This window comes from Monopterus albus, unplaced genomic scaffold (genome assembly GCF_001952655.1).
Source record: "Monopterus albus unplaced genomic scaffold, M_albus_1.0 scaffold288.1, whole genome shotgun sequence".
In the NCBI taxonomy this organism is placed as follows: Eukaryota; Metazoa; Chordata; class Actinopteri; order Synbranchiformes; family Synbranchidae; genus Monopterus; species Monopterus albus.
The window spans coordinates 794002-811425 of NW_018128168.1; the positions used below are offsets into that span (position 1 = coordinate 794002).

Sequence of the window (17424 nt, forward strand, 5' to 3'; positions counted from 1 at the left end):
GTAATTCGCTTTGTTTGTTTTTGCCTTGCTTTCCTGTGTCGCTAGACGATCGTCTGTCACATCTCGGCAGTATGTGTGCACGTGCACCATGGAAGTGTGGGCCGGTGTTAAAACTGGGAGAAGTTATGTGGCAGATTTTGATCTTCTATCAGCTTCTGCATCAACTTCTCAGTCTGTCTGGCTTTCTACACCTAGCAGCGCCATATGGCTGAGACAAATGAGCACTTTGCTCACATGAGCTATTGCTTTTGCTAAGTTTAGCATTTTAAAATAAACACATCTTACCACCTTCATTTCGAGTGTGATCGGTCTAAACAAGTGTTGGCTCTCAAAGCATCTTTTCCATCATCCTATGTATAAACAATTACATGTAGCAATACGACGATACAAAGGTGTTTCTGCAGCTATTTCTTCGATTGTATGCCGTGCCAGTTTTGAAAGCCAGGCACATATTTCACTGGAATTGAGGGCAATAACTTGTCTTGGTTCATACACTGAAGATGACCTGCTAAAATTTCTAAGCCCCCCTGTTTTTGTTACTGTTTCATGAAGAGGCCATGCAGCTACTGAGCAATCTACAATCCACATTTCTTTTCTTCCCTACAAGTGCCTGAAATTTGCTTTTGCTTTTCATAGGCCATGTTTGAAGACTTCAGACGTTTTTCTTCAAGAGCACCAGCATTTGTTTGTTGAGTGCATCATTTATCCACTGAGTATTTTGAGAATTTTTTCTTTCCAACCAACTTCCTGTATGAATGATATTTTATCAAGAAATCCTGTTTGACAGTAGAGAAAATAAAGGAGACTGCTGCACTGCAGTAAAAGACAAATACTGTAACAATACAATTCTATACATCATCTTTATCTTTTGTAGAGGCAACAAAAGTATGCAGATGTAAGCCAGGGAGAGCTAATAAGGCAAACAACATCATTAGAACAGTATTTATGGGAAACGTGGTCTTAATTTGAGCAAAACCCTCATGCAGAGAAGGAAAATAGAAATTATTTACTGCCCTTACTATGATCTCGTTTGTAATTACACTGAGGTATAGTAATGTGTTTGACAAAAGTATATTGATGTTTAAAAATGCCACACGTCACACCTGTTCAGTCAGGTATATAGATGGATAATTGGAGTGTGGTGCTCATAATGGGTGAGTGGCTGTGGCTGCTGCTTTGCTTTATCAATAAACCAAGATGGATCTGCTTGTCGTGCTGCTCCGACTCCTCTAATTTGGATGTTTATTGGAGCCTACACCCAACCTGAGAGATATCGAATGACTTTAATGATACCATACCAGGCTGTAGGCATGTATCGCTCTCATTTTATCAAATCAGTGTGAGTTACATTAAAGGAAAATCTCACTCTTGGGTTCTGTGCCGTATGTCAGAATTAGGAAGATGCTTTGAGAAAATCCAGGGTTTAGAAACATGGGATCTGAGACAAGAAAAGCTGTGTATGCACAAAACTACAACCATGGATAGGCTGTACTTTCTTCAGGCTCCACAAAATGAATGAATTGATGTAAAAATAATAAAACTAACAATGAAATAAATGTGTTTTCTGCTGCAGATCAATTTGCAGCATATTTCAGGTACAAGGTAAAGAGAAAAATATGGAGAAGAAATAAATGGGCAGGTCTCTCAAAGAAAGTAAAAATATAAATCTATACATTTACATATGTATTTTTAAAATCAGTTTTCATAAATACCATTTCATTATAAACACTAATTTTCAATCCTGCATAGTCAGCATCCACTAACAGCTCGGCAGCAGCCACTGGATCGCTACATAACAGCCTTGTGACTGATCACTCAGGAGCAGGTACAGTTTATGATTGGAGTGTGTTTTATTGCATGTTTGGACTGATGATGTGTAAAACTCCCACATGTAGAAATTATTGTATGACAGTGGAAATCTCATGACTCAACCTTCTGAAAACTGGAACACTGGAGTTTTTGGCCGCTGGCGACACTGCAGGGCAGTACTTTGATTAATGAGTCCCAGAGTTTGTATGTCATGTTCAGCCAGCATGAGCCAGGTCAGATCTTTAAATGTTGACCATCAGAATGATATAGCATGTGGATGTTTTGCTTTTTATAGCTGGGTTAATAGTGTTCTTACCTAACTGAGAACAAATGCTTTTAGCACATGAGCCTAGTAAGTAAATGTTCCAGCTGTGACCAAACAGGACCCGATTAGCCATCATGTTTGTTGGTGATAGCCGCGGCTGGAGGCATTATGGTTTCAGGTTTTCTGTCTGTCCGTCTGTGCATCCGTACATTTCTTGTGAACACGTTATCTCAGGAACACCTTGAGGGAATTCCTTTAAATTTGGCACAAATATTAACCTGGACCTAAGGATAAACTGATTAGATTTTGGTGGTCAAAAGTCAAAGGTCAGTGACCTCACTTGACTGGTTGCTGAGGCATACAACTGCAAAGTTGTAATTCTAGTTTATACCGTGCCAGGATTTTACCAGAACTAAATTTTGGAATGTACAGTAGAGATCAACTTTTTTCACTCCACAAATATAGTCAAGGCTTAAGTTGTGTTTTTCGTGACTTCCTCTACAGTATTACTCTACACTTATTTCTGCAGGATAAATATTGCAAAATCAGAATATCAGCTGTTACGTGTTGTAAAATTAAGATTTCTTTTATGAATGCTCGGCAGTGGCTCAAGTTCAACACTTCCCTTGTCCTGCGGTAGAATGGAACCCAAATTGTTTTGTGATTTGAGTCTGTGTAAATAAAACTGACTTGACATTGCAGGGCACCAAATAACATGTTGTCCAAACTGCATATCACATAAAGTAGTAGTCAGTGTGTGTGTGTGTAGATGTACACACTTTTCTGGGTGGAAAATGACATGTGCACTGTTTTTGTGCATGTGTATTATTTATTCATCTGCCCACTGGGCTCCACAATGTGCACAGAGCAGCACGCGCCTCTCCTGTCAGATGTATCTACCCTCCTGTTATCTGGAATTTCACGTTTCCACAAGACACTGGTCCTTCTACACACTGTTCACACCCAACCGCCCGTCTTCTTCTCTCAAGCCTCCTTTTCCTTCTCTCTTTCTTTTCTCATCTTTCTCACACACACACACAAGCTTGTACCAGGTTGTTAAATTTAAGTTCTCCAACCCCTTTCACACACGCACAGAGGTAAACACACAGCCTGGCAAAAATAGCTTTCATCTTTGCATCAACCTCTGATTCTCGGCTCAAAGATGAGAATCCTTTGGCAGGACTTTCTCTCTCTCTCTCTCACACACACACACACACACACACACACACGCACACGCACACTTTTCTCTCTCTATCTCTACACACAAATTGAATGTGTGGTCTTGACTGGACAAGAGGACAGGGAGGACAAATAAAAATCACCTCATTACCCTAACCCTTACACATCCCCTCACACAACCCAACACATGCACATGCGCAGACAGACATAGACAAACAGGTTGTTCATGTGCATTAGGAATGGGACTAGAAAAGCTTTGAATCCTGGTCAAACATAATTTGGTGTGTAAATGCTGACAGACGAGGACAGGGGGCACACATGACTCTGGAGGACCAGAGACGCTTCTTGGCAGTGAGAAGACGGGAACAACAGAGAGACCGCGCACACAGTGGTAGAGGTTGTACTAATTATGATTAAAGTGATGAATGATAAAGGTCAGTGACGATATAAAAGATGAAACTGATGATAATGATAATGATGATGTTCCCTCCGTTTTTACCCCCCGTGATTTCAACCATAATTTTCCAGCTGCACGTGAATGTTCTCAGTGGTCTCTGTGTCGAGTCCAGAAGAACATTCTCAGTGGTCTCTGTGTCGAGTCCAGGTTTGACTGACAACAGTGAGGTGGTGACTGCAACTTATAATCCAAGGTGTAGCTGCAAAGATTTTCAGCCACGACAGATCGGTGAGATATTATCATAACAAGACCTGCAAAATCTCCTGCTGTTAATTCTGGTTTAAAATGTTTTGTTGTTTGGCTTTGATAAACATCAGAGCCTGGCAGACTTCAGGGGTGCAACTTTTTTATCATGTTAAAAACTTGAACTATTTAATTTATTCCATTGGATTCATTATTGGTGCCTAGAGAATAATAGAACTGAAAAAACCCACGTGGAGCTTCAGCAACAACATAAAAACAACATTGACATAGTACCACTTCCTAAAATGTCTGATGAAATTTTGATGAATATCACCTACTGCTACCCAAGTGGCAATTACAGGATAATTGTAAATACAAAGATATCTAGAAAATCTATAAAGTGGCTCTACAGTGTTGAATATCTACATACAATTTGTTTAAAAGTCTGCTAACATTAGCTACTGATCGTACCAGAACAAGTAAGGCTGTGGCAGCAAAGTTCCTGTGTGTACTGACATGATGACAAGTATTCTCACTTTAAATTTATAACAGTTGCTTATACAGCGCCATACGGGTCATGTTTTTTTGTAGGCTAACATGGACGTTAGCATCACGGTGGTTCCCCCAACAACAAAAAAGCCAGATTTTTTCCATAGGCTTTTGCATTATCGCAGAAAATTAACTGTGTGACAAACAACAATTTATGAGATTTACACATTTTGTTCAGCAAGATAATCTTCACAGTTCAACACCACTTTTATGATTTTTGAAGCCCAAATACAGACGTCAGAAGTAAGAATCTATTATTAGGCTATAAACCAACACCACCACAGTCCCATGACTTCAGCGTCACCACCACAGCTTCCAGTTTGTAATCTGACTTATAGTGCTTCTACAAATCCTTTCCTCTCAGGTGACCTGATCTAGCTAGTGAGCACAGCTGTATCAGCCAGTTAGAATAGTTTGCAAGTGCACAAATTTAAAACACAAGGCTGGACTAGTGAGTAGATGAGTCTCTGTGTTTGGCGTGATGATCTTTAATATCCCAGACGGCCTCTGTAGTCTCATTTAGCCGCTTGTTAGCAACTGGCTTTTTTAAGACACGTAAAAGCATTAATAATAATGAGAGGGATATTTACTGATGTATTTTATTTTACTGAACAAAACGTGAAAATGTATTGGTCTTGTGTTAACACCGACCTTATTCCATGCATCTAACCAAAAATACATTCAGGCTGACGGAACCTGAAGTGCAAAAGTGCTGACTCAGTTCCAGGTTTTAGGACTTACTGCTACAGTATGACACTCTATTACACATCCAGCAGCTACAGAGAGCTAAACACCCAAATTCACAGCAAAAACAACAAAGTCTCACTGCCCTCAATGGTAACTACAGCTCTATCCCAGGATAACTCTGGGTGGGAGAAGTGAGAGAGCAGCATTACCACCGTGGCGCTGCCCCTGAGCGAGGCCCTGAACATGCACCAACAACTGCCCTATGCTGCTCCGTGGCCAACAGATCAGACTGCAGCTATACTGGGGAGCATCCAGGTGTGAAGGTGAATGTGTGTAACTGGCAACTTAACTATATTAATTTGAGAGAATTAATGAGGTAATTTGAGGGAATCCTCAGCTCAGAATCACAGCTGCTACCCTGCGCTCACACTCTGGGTGCTCCCCACACAGAGTAGCTGCAACATGAACGGCAGCTTATACTGATACGCTAACTGGATGCTCATTTGAGACAGGGCTGGGGAAAACAGACCGTGATAGATGAGAGGCCATATAATATACATGCTGTCATAACACTGTAATGTTCAATACCTTAAACCTGATGGATTGTAATGTTGTGACTAGATGCACACAGCTGATACATTAAGAGTCTCTGGTTTCCTGCTGTCCTTGGGTGGCCATAACACTTATCATTTGACAGTTCACAATTTCTTGTAATAGGAAAATGGGATTTTTTTTGTCTCTTCACACACACAGTACAAAACACAATCTTGTATTTGTGTCAAATACAAGGTTTTCTCAAAGGTAAATCACAAGACGAGCATCCTGTTCACTCTAGCGCATGTATATGCGCATATTTGGACATGTGCAAGTGTTGTAACATCACTAAAGATGTCAAGTTTGTTCATATATATTTGCTGCGTGCCATCTTCAAGAAATGTTTTGTATTCTACTGATGTCTTCTCATCTAGCACAGAAGGTTGGTTCTCACAAGCAGAGTCGGAGAGCAGAGCGGAAAACAGGCAGAAGCAAAGAGAAAACTTTTTTTTACCTTGGCAGATGGAGGAACTCTCTGAACCAGCTGAGCCTTCAGTCTCCGTGCACCTTTCACATCACTATCAAAAAAAAAAGGGGGGAAGGGGGAATGGGGGATAGAAAGACAAAGGCAAGAAATATCTGAAAACCATCTGGCAGCAGCACAGACTGACACAGTCTGCCACATTAGAAAGCAGAACCAGGAGCAGCATCAGGGAAAAAAGCAAGAGTGGAAATTAGGTTTGGACTCAGCTTTTTCCCCTGGTTACTGTGATAAAGTGAAACTCATTAAATAATAATAAAAATTTGATTATATAACACAATTAATAGAACACCTCAAAGCCTTATGCAAGTCAGCGAGGGAGGAGAGATGGAAATGAGACACAGGAGAAAAAAAACAAGGAAAATAGGAGAAAACGGTGGACTCCCATTAGAAGGGATGGTGGAGGATGATGATGGTGACATCTGACAGTTGGCAAGTCAGTGATGGACAGAGAGAGGGAAATCAGGAGAAAGTGCTTATTTACAAAAATAATCTGCATAGGAAAAAAGAAACAGAACGTTTAGAACCTGTCTTCACTGTCACATGACTACTCATCCTCCAGTGTCAAGTAGATCTCTGTGTGTGTGTGTGTGTGTGTGTGTGTCTAAAGGGCTGAGAAGATGTAAGCAGACACAAATAATCATGACTGGGGACCAAACAGTAGGCCTACATTAACTCTGCAAAGGAAACTGTTACTGTAAAGTGTTCCTATTGTTTTGTGCAAGCCCCACAGGCCAGAGTTATGATTGGATAATCACTGCTCAGGGGGAGGATTTAGTGAACGATAAATTCAAGTCTATTAAACCCAGCCCTCCTGATAATAAATGTTATTTGTTTCCCTTGCAGCACATTTCCAAACGACTATGGAAAATTATAAAATCTTGATAAACAAAATTATAAATCATGAAATACCCATGTGAGTTAAATAATCCCATTATCTATAGTTTGTAGGATAATTTGCTGCTAATTGTTTATGATGTGCACTATTCTGACTAGTCTTCTGTCAGTGTCCTGGTTTGCATCAAACCTCTTCATGGTCTAATTTTGTTAGACAAAGAGCTGCACTGTGATTTCAAAATCAATATTCAATTCAAAATTTGTTTTTTTCTAATTACAGATCATCAGAGCATCTCCCAGACTGCAGGTCTTGTTGGGATTCCTGGTCTGCAGTGGTCAGTACCTACCAACAGTGTCTAAGGAAGGACAAACAGTGAACCGGCGACAGGGCCATGGACGCCCAAGGCTCACTGATGATGAGGTTGATTTACTGTAGATCAAACTTTTAAATTTCATTCATCCTTTGCAAAAGATTCCATTTAGTTTGAATCTTTATTAAAATGGTTGAGCCAAACAAAGTGTGCTATACACATATACAGTACTATACTTTATTACACATGTGATACTAACTACAACTACAAGACAAGACAGATCCAAGTTAAGGTAGTAGTGACACTAGCCAGTATAATCCACTATCCATATACTTGATATTAAATCACTTGTGCTTTTACCACTATTCTTTTTCCCAGGTGATTTTCTTCTTTTTCCTGGTTACATTAGGACCTCACATCTGTGGTGGCCTTCAGTGTGGGTGTAGAGGTTCATTATTGGCCCTCTCTGTGTCTTTCCATTTCAAATCTCTCAGAGCGAGCTACAGGTCAGGTCCAGAAGTACATGAGGGCAAATCCAAGTCAAGTCAGAAGTCTTTATAAAGTGTAAGTCGAGATGCAATACTTTCAGATCTTTGAAAGGGAAAAAGTACATGGTGTGATATTTAATAGTCAGTATTCAAAACTGTGGTAGAGTAATTGTGTTTGTAATTAGCTGAGACTTTGTCCTCAGCCAATGCAAAGATCTAATGTTCTGGGGTTTTATTGGGTCAAGACTGACTTGGATGTTTTTGCTTTCAAGTTAAATCTTTAGGGCATCAAATCTCAGAGGAGTCAAAACATTAAATCTAATGCTCCTTGCAAAACCAAAGGAAAAAGAACTGTGGAAATAAACAGACCTGCCACACAACTGAACATTCAGCAACGCACACCAACAACAATACATAGCAGCTATGCTAGTTTTTTATTCACAAGAGAGCTGTTTGAGCCTGAGGAGGTAAAGATCAACGGAGGGAAAGACTGAGGAAAAAGGAATGCTGGGAAATGAGGAGGCAGAACAGTAAACAGTTACAGATGAATAGCTGTTAAATGATACCGACAGCAGAATGACACTGCAAACACATGTAGCGATATTGATATGTCTTTGTGTGCGTTTCCATGCAGTCCTATGAGCCTGCTGGACATTTGGGAAACATCCCTGAGCTCAGATCTCCACTGCAGACATCAGCTTTTCATCACAAATGTTCTTTAATCACTGCAGGAGATGGAGTCCAAAAACTGCACACACGTGCACACTAGTGTTGTCACGATACCAACATTTTGGTACCGGTACCGGTACCAAAATGTATTTCGATACTTTCGATACTTTTGGATAGTTTTTCAGATAAAAAGAGGTGAGGGCACTTTTGTAATCTGATGTTACAAACTCACTGAAAACAACTCAAATCAAAATTACTGAGGTGAAGCAGCATGAAGAGGAAACAGAGGAGGTCTGGTAGCTACACTGGAAAAAGATAAACACAGAGGAAAACACAAGGGGAGAGATGGATGAGGAGCCTGCAGAAAAACAACTAAAAACAGAGGCTCTGATGCATTACTGCTGGCAAATTAGCTGAACATAGAAACTACTACTGAACTGTCCCACACACACACACACATACACAGGCACTACTCTTTAGCTATTCCTTATGCATCAGCAGTGCATTTGCTCCTCTGTAGTCCCCTTGACTGCAAATGGAGAGGACAGCAGAGAGAAGAGCTGGGTGTTTATTGTTATCCTCACACACTAATGTCTGTAAAGGCTCAAGCCACAGTGACCAATGAGCCCAGGAGCGGTGTGAGTGAGTCAGACTCAGCTGGTCTCCATCAGTGGGAGGTCTGCAGAGTGAGGTATATGATTTGTTGGGGGAAAAAATAAAATGAGTTGGCCACAGGCAAGCTCAGGGTTGAGGTGGTCATGACAGCCTCCGTCTGACTCCTTTGAATGTCATCTGTCTCGACTGCAAAGCAAAGTACAGACGGGTGACAAATTAGAGTAAAACCCTGAATAAATGAGTGGTCTCCTCCAGGATGGCAGTGCCCCCACCCATAGGACATGAGGGGTCACTGAGTGGTTTGAGGAGTATGACTCATATGCAGTTACCTTCACAGTCACCGGATCTCAACCCAGTTGAACACCACCATCATCAAAACACCGCATGGGGGTAGAATGGTTCATCCTTCCAGTCAGCCCAGTCTCACAAATTAAAAATTTACAAAAGCTACGTTGGTCCAAGCTACATAAGATGTAGTAATGTTTCAATAACGGCTGTAAAATTGTGACTTTTATTTTATTTTTAATTGCAGCTCAGTGTTCTGCTTTGTGTTCTTCTTCTTGGTGTCTTATGGTGGTTGGCAAACAACAAAATAATGCATTACCACCACCTACTGGACCAGAATGTGGCTCAGGAAGCTAACATTTAGTGTCTGTTACAGTCAAATGGTTTTGAACTATAGAAAGTTACAAACACCAAGAAAGTAGTGGTTAGAGCAGATGGATGGGTCAAACAAACACATGATTTTCCCAGAGACTGTGTCCAGTGTTGTACTTTTCATTTGAGAGCGTTTCAACTAAACCCAGGGTCTTCCCCTAACCTTAATCATATAGTTTTTGTGCCTAAACCTGAGCATTTTCTTTCCTTTTCGCTGGCAGAAAGATGTTACCATGTCACAGTTTTACAGGTATTATTGTGAGACTAGTATGTTTTGCACTGAGGACCAATGTGGCTATTATACATTCTGCTGTGAGACCGGGCTGCTCCGGAAGAATCCCCTTACTCCTTACCGACTTTATGGGGTGTGTGTGTTTTTAAATTCGTCACTATGTGTAGTGAGAAAAAAGGTTAAAAGGATAAAATATACTGTAATCTGCAATCAGTGATCATAATAAGAAAAGTTTTTCTGAGCATAAATAATACTATAAAAATAAGGATCTTTTCTAATTTACACTGCATCTGTTTGATAGAAGAGTGTGTCACATAACTTTGGAGAAAAAATGCTTGTTACATTAAAAAGAGGGTTGAATTGCTTCTCAGCCACCTTGAGTTTACTGTATGTTCATCTCCTCATCATTAAGTATACGATTACTTGGACTAAACCAAATGTCTCTCTCTTCACGTTTCATTTCCAGCCTTGGCGTCGCTTCCTTCAATATGAAATGTGAGTTACTGTAAATTCAGCTACACCGATAAACCTAAAGAATGTGTGTCCGGTTTAAAAGGCCATCTTTACTTTCCTAATATCAATGCACTTGATGCCGGTGTGAGACATGTTGTAAAATAGTGAAAGACTTTTGGCTGCACTCCACATTGTTATGCTGGTGTGAAAGGGCAGGGGAAAACCTATTAAAATGGTGTGACTGTCCCATATCAGGTGGCAGGTATGACATTCAGTCAGCTGATAAACAAACAGCAGCAGGTGGAGGAAGTGCTGTGGTAAACTTTAATTGTAAGTGCTGGCAGAGACAGTGCCTTTTCCATTGGGGCTCTGCCAAGACAAGCAATGTGAAATATGTGCTTATTAGTCTGTGTTGTTACAGACGCTGCTCATGATCCTTCTTTCCTGTCAAGAAGAAACCCGTTCATTTCAGGAGTGTGCGCCAATCTGCAGGACTGTTAATGAATGCACAGACTCAGACATGCTCTGTGGGACATCACAGGACTCTCCCATGGTATTACAGATTACTTCAGTGCCTGTGTGGACACTTAAGATTTCAACAAAAACTGCTTTCCACAGGATAAACTAAACTGTGGATGACATAATCCATCAAATCCCTTCTAAATAGGAAGAGGGGCACTCTCAGGGTTTTGGGGACAGGGAGGAAGTTAAGTCTGTCCAGAGGGAGCTGAAGAGGAGAATGGAGGATGGGAGGAACACCCACCAGGAGAGGACAGAGAACAATGTGCAGCACAAACAGCGTGGAGTGCAGTCGGGCCAAAATAAGAGAGGTACAAGTGGACTACTTACAGGGGAAACAGCTAGCTTGTAAAATTTTCATGCAGAGTAGGAGCTAGCACTTGGACTTGATGACTTCCCTTTTCACTCCATAACCAGGACTGTGCACCGATACTCTGTGTCGGTGCACAAGGCACTGCCGTGTAACAGTCCGGCTGAAATCCCTTTTAGATTAACTGTGAAAAGGGTTTTATTACTAAAAGAAAAATCTTCTTATATAGGCCATGAATGCTTCTTTAGCCTCTGAGTGGGAGGACAGTAAGCAGCTAAATGAACCTGCACTGGTAATTGTGGCTTACAAGTTAAGGACAGGCAGCATGTAGTTATTTGAGGCATCCAAGTGCAGGTTTTATCAAATTTCTGCAGGTGACTTTAGTTTTTCTAAGCTTTAAATCTACATTAAATTGCCCTGGGTGTATAGAGGATGACAAACTCTACTTCAAAATGTGTTGATTTTTCTTAGAGTCACACATACCAAGTTGATCTACATGCAAACTTAAGTTAGCTGCTGTAAGAAACACCTAATCACTGACCTCACATTTCTGTAACAGCAAATTCAAGCTAAAGGTCAAGTTCTGTAGAAACTTGATTCATCAGTTTAAACCTGTTCACATCAGTGATTACTTGTGCTTGGTTGTTTCCAGCTGCAACAACAAAGCTTTCGGGATTTGTTGCAACTCAGACTCCACCGGCTTCTTCTCTTTAGCAGCTGCAGCTGAAGCTAATGTGTATTGTAGCTTTCACAGTTACACCAAACTGACATTAAATAAATGTGACTTCTCTGAAACAAAGCAGAGATGATTTAAAGTGACGGCCAAAAACCAAAATCAATCCTAACATTTGCAGGTTAAGCTTTAAAGCTGTTCCAGATGCTACAGTGCAGCTGAATCCTGTCTAAGCTGCACAGTGACAGTGGCAGTGTACTTTATTCCTGATGAATGCTTGTTCAGTAGCTCATTTAGAAAGCTGTAAAGCTGAAGTGGATTCAAGTGCAAAGTCTGAGCTTGCTTTTGTGTTATGGCTCTTAGTCAATGCCATAGTCGGTGAGAGAAAAGCAGTATTGACTCCAAACTGTTTTGATTGGCTATATGCAAACTGCTATGTCCTGAGATAGTAAGTGCAATCATGAAAAAAGAAAATATAAAATATTAATTTTTCTTTTGGGATCTTTTGTTGTGTCACTTACAAAGAAGATCTGTACACTGTAGTAGAAAAACAAAACAAAACAATTTAATTTCAGTTGGGCTTTAATATATTAAGTACAGTGAGAGCTGAGGAAGTAGAGATCATAATTGAACTCCCTTGGTTATGAGGCAAAACGGCATTGTTCTTATTCATTACACCGCACATGCTCTGCTGAGTGTTTCCCTGCCTGGCAGCCTGTCAAACCCACATCCCTGCGTCACCCAGCGATGTTTTGCCAGGCGTGGAGCTAATCTCTCCTCTAAACAAACGAAAATGGATTCAGAAGCGAGCACAGATACAAAACACCACGTATCAGAGCTCACATTTCTCTCCTCTTTCTGCATACGCAGGCATGAGAAGAATACATTTTCCATTTCCTGCTAACAGCAGCAAACATACAGATGCACACGTGGTCAGGTCAGCGATCGGCTGCTGCACACTGGGCAAAGTTATGAAGCATTACTGCTCCATGCATCCATAGAATAACACACAAACAGAGCCACACACCTGAAAAGACACTTTCTGAAAGCTGAGTGCTGATTTGCTAATGAGCTGTCATGGTGACAGATCCTGCCATTTAATCGGTTCGTAAAGGAGGCCAATGGAATTCAGTGCATAGATCAGAGAGGGACGGGGAGAGAGCCGGGTGATGTGTGCGCATCAACACACGTCAGACACATCCCTCACTTCCTTAAACTGTTACTGTAATTCTTATGATCCTGTTTAACTGCTTTGTAATCTGTTAACTCTGACTGCATTTTTCTTTCTCCACTGCTTCTCCAGATTTTTTAATACAGCTTGTGTCTCTCCCTCATTTTGGTCCTTACCCTCATCTTTTAATCTGCCGATGAGTCTCTCTCCCTCTTTATTTATTTCACTCCCATTTCCCTTCTTCCTTCTAACTCCACCATCTGCTGGTGCTATATGCAGCATCTGTCCAACCCTCTTCCATCATTCCCTATTTCTTATTCTCTTTTTTTTTTCCTTTGCTCAAAAAAAATCTCACGTTCTTTTTCTGTTTGAGTGATGTCATTTCCCTCAAACCTAGACCCTCAAACTTTTACTTTAAAAACTTTATGTTATTAATGATAAACAGTTACAGGTCCTCGCTGTAACAAATTGCTGTAAATATACGGTGGATTTAAAACAGTATCGTGCTGTATTTATTAATAACTGTAAAATACTGTAAAGTAAGTTGGCATGCTCCACCTGGAACTCAACCACACTAAGGTCATGTAATTTATCCAGTGTCCATTCATCCATTTTTGTATTTTTCTGTCTTCAGTACACGAAAACGCATACTTTCATTAAAACGCATACTTTCTCGATTGTATCTGTGTTCACGGCCCAAAACGCCCCCCCGTATCGTGAAAACTGAGTCTTTTGAGAACGGGTCCCAGAGAGAGTTTTGAAAACGCCAGCTAAAGCGTTTTAAAGCGTTTTAAAGGGTTTCCCGCCAAAACGCATACTAAAGTCTGCGTTTTAACGAAAGTACTTTTCTTGTGCTACAGGCACTGTTCAACTGGAAGGAAGGAAGACTTTCAGAAGGGAGACTTGAGGTATTGTTCTTCTCTCCATTGTAGTAATGTCTATGTAACAGGAAAAAATATGAGCTTCCATCACATAGGCAAGATCTTCTCCCAAATGGCGGCGTCAGATGATCCGTGTGGTGGCGGATGAAATTCGAAAGCATAACCACATAAATGCAAATCCAGCATCCTCGATTAAGGATTTGAAATTTGAATGGCCATACCTTTTTACTCAGAGGGGCATCTATGCTCATTTCGAGATGCTAACTGATATCAAAGTACTCCAAGTTTTGGAGCTTTCTGTTGAGGAATGTGGACGACACATCGTGGAATACTTCAGGACCCAGTCGAAAAACCCTGCTGTTAAAGCTGTTGTTTCCCAGGACTTGGATGGTGATTTGACACTCCATGTAGTTTTACTCCTAATGGCACACTTTGGAGAGAACACAGATGGGCTGCTGGTTCATGGAGATGTGAGTATTGGTATCAGTGATTACTGAAAGATTCTTGTGATTGTACACACTGAATAAAATTATTTTTGCTCTATTTTATCTTAATTTACAGGCATCTGACACATATGCAGACATCGAGAGGAAGTTCACTCTACCATCCAGTCCTCAACTCATTTTGCTTGGTATGTATTTTGGCGTACATCAAAAAATATTAATAATAACTTCATTTTATAAGGATAATTAGGTAACTGCAGATAGTGCCTGTGCTTATTACAGGGAGTAAAGCCACCCAAGGAAAAGTCATCTCCAAGAGATGGATCAGAAAAGGGCTGAGACTGTAAACCACACTACTGAAGAAGCTGCTGGACTTTGAGTGGGACTTTATTTAGGCAGGTCATGGTTGTCTCATATATTTTCTTCATCTTCAAAAAAAAAAGAAAAAGAAAATCAGTCCAATCAGATTACGCATGCACATGGCATCTTAAAGGAAGTAGACGAGGGGTTGTAGACAATGGGACACTACAGGGGACTGTTATTTATAAAGACACAAGTCTTGACGGTTACATTATGTACTGGCAAATGTCATTAGTTAAAGGGATAGCTCACCCAACACAACATCTGCACAGTGTGTCTCTTTCTCTGTGCAGAAATAAGAAACTGTTGACAACACAGTGTACCGACTACAGTGATTGATTGTCTTGCTTTATTTGGAAAGAGCTTCACTGTTAAGCCTTTCAAATGTAACTTGGTACTGCTTTATGCATCATCGGATGCCAGTGAGCCACTGTTTGCGTCTTCAAATGTCAGCAAATTACATAAGAACTGATGGCGTGCCTAAAAAGCTCACTTTGGAGTGACAATGAAGATGACTAAACCACATATGAATGTTGCACTTATTGTCAAAGACAACTGAAAACTAGTGAAAACACTTGAAGTGAAAATGAAACGGTCCTTGTCTGTTTTAGTCTCTTGATTACTTTTCCTTAGTGGAAGAACAGAAACTCCTCTCATAATGAATTTTTCCAGATGTGTGAGGGAAGAAAAAAACCACACAAACAAAAGTGAAAATTTTAGTCTTTATGCACCCAAAAGCTGGTACAAACACACTCCGATAGGCTAGAACAACTGAAAAACCTCTTCCAAATTAAATCCAAAATCACAACAGAACAGCTACAGTATGTGTTAACAGACCCTGACAGAGGCCACAAGTCGAAATGTGTTTGTATTACAATACCAAGTTGTTCCATTCACGGCAAGTTCTGCTACAGTTCTGACCTTTTAGGTTTACTTTTCCTCATCTATGCACCTCGGCAGTGGGGTGCAGTTGTGCCAGAAATGCTTTGCAAAGAACAAAAAAATAAAAAAGGAGGCCGGCGTTTTGGAAAAGCAGCACTCAAAGTGGGCTGGAAGAGTAGCGGCACTTCTCACGAGGTGCCAGGAATCTTTTCTGCCCTCTCTGTGGGCTCCTTTAAGATTGACTACACCTCACCTGGAAAGCGGATGACGATGGCAGTGGGGTGCAGTGACAAAAAGCTGCAGTCAAGACGGGCAATTTAGGACCTTTCCACCAGCCTTCACAGTCTGTACAGGACGCCACATAAACACCACATCCTGTGAGCTCCGATCCTGATTCAAACCAAACTTCTCAGCTTGTTCTCACTGTCCACTAGGTGTTATTCTAACGTTGTTCGTCTATATGACAAGTAGAGTGAAAAAAATTCAATCTTTACTCACTACATTTATTTGATAACTTTAGGCACTAGCTACTTTTCAGAATGAGATTAATGATACAAAATACAGCATAACCATAATATTTTATTTATCCTCAGTGAATATTTCATGAACTACGCCCAGCAGCATGTAATGTAAGCATATAAAATAGTTAATGCTGCAGTATGCGACGTTTTGTTGTGTATCTTTGTTGTAGAAATCTGCTCCAAACCGTGTCCTAATGTGCAGAGGTGCCGCCAAAGCCTCCTGTGACCCAGACTCATTGAACAGAGCTGGCAGCACTGCAGAGATGTGAGCTTCTAAAAGGTTTCGAGTGGGATCGACCTCTCTAACCAACCAGAGGTTTTCAGTTATTTCTGCTTAATCAGTAAGTTTTGGTGCATTCTCATTTATTATAACTTCATAATGACAGATACAATATCTGAAGAGGTGGGCAGAGGTTGCAGAGCGTAGTGGAGCAGGGAGAGGGAGCGCTGGGTGGAGCAGAGTGGGGTGATTTGGAGTTTCATGCTAGTGCTGCTTTAGGTTAAATACTATCGCTTTAAAATTAACTCCCCTTTACCTGCTGCATTAAATGTGGTAATAACATAACAATAACAATAATTACAGTCCAATAATCTAATATACATCAACATGAACTGTGCCATTTGACATAATGACTACTTTTACTTTTGGCACTTTAAGTATATTTTGATACTTCTAAACTTTAACATTTTGAATGCAGGACTTTGACTTGTGACAGAGAATTTTTACACTGTGTTTTACTTAAATAAACAATCTGAGTACTTCTTCCACCACTGGAAGAATCTATGTTGTGAACATCAGTGATATCTCCTATATTCACTGCAGAAATTCCAAGTATAATACTTAATGATGAGAATGTGAATGTGGGGTTTACTGGCATTTTTAATTTTCCTCTTCAAGCACTGAGGAAAAGCTTATACATAAAGGATGGATGAAGTATACAGAGCCTGTGAAAACACGACTACTACACTGTATGTTAAATTTGGCAAACTTTTTGATCATGGTTCAATACAAACAGCATAAAAGTCTAATTTTGAGAACAAGTGCAATTTACCAGACTTCCATGAACTGGTGCCCACAGTTCAGCCTGACCTTTTGACCTTTGTGACCTCTGCCTTCTATTCTACACCATTAATGCAAAATGAGGGTTTTAAATACTTTTTGTAACCACAACTTTGGTTTGACATTTCAGAAAACAGG

The 17424-nt window shown here is 40.5% G+C and overlaps 1 protein-coding gene across 5 annotated transcripts in view; it reads right to left on the reverse strand.

Moving 5' to 3' along the window:
• LOC109973285 (protein ELFN1-like) overlaps positions 1–17424 on the reverse strand; it is a 115897-nt gene that overhangs the window by 26836 nt on the left and 71637 nt on the right. For 3 of the 5 annotated variants that reach the window (XM_020622749.1, XM_020622748.1, XM_020622750.1), the window contains exon 2: positions 6178–6241. The exons of the other annotated variants lie outside the window; for them this stretch is intronic. The gene's annotated coding sequence lies outside the window, so the exon portion shown is untranslated. The remainder of the gene's footprint in view (positions 1–6177; positions 6242–17424) is intronic. 5 annotated transcript variants of the gene reach the window in all.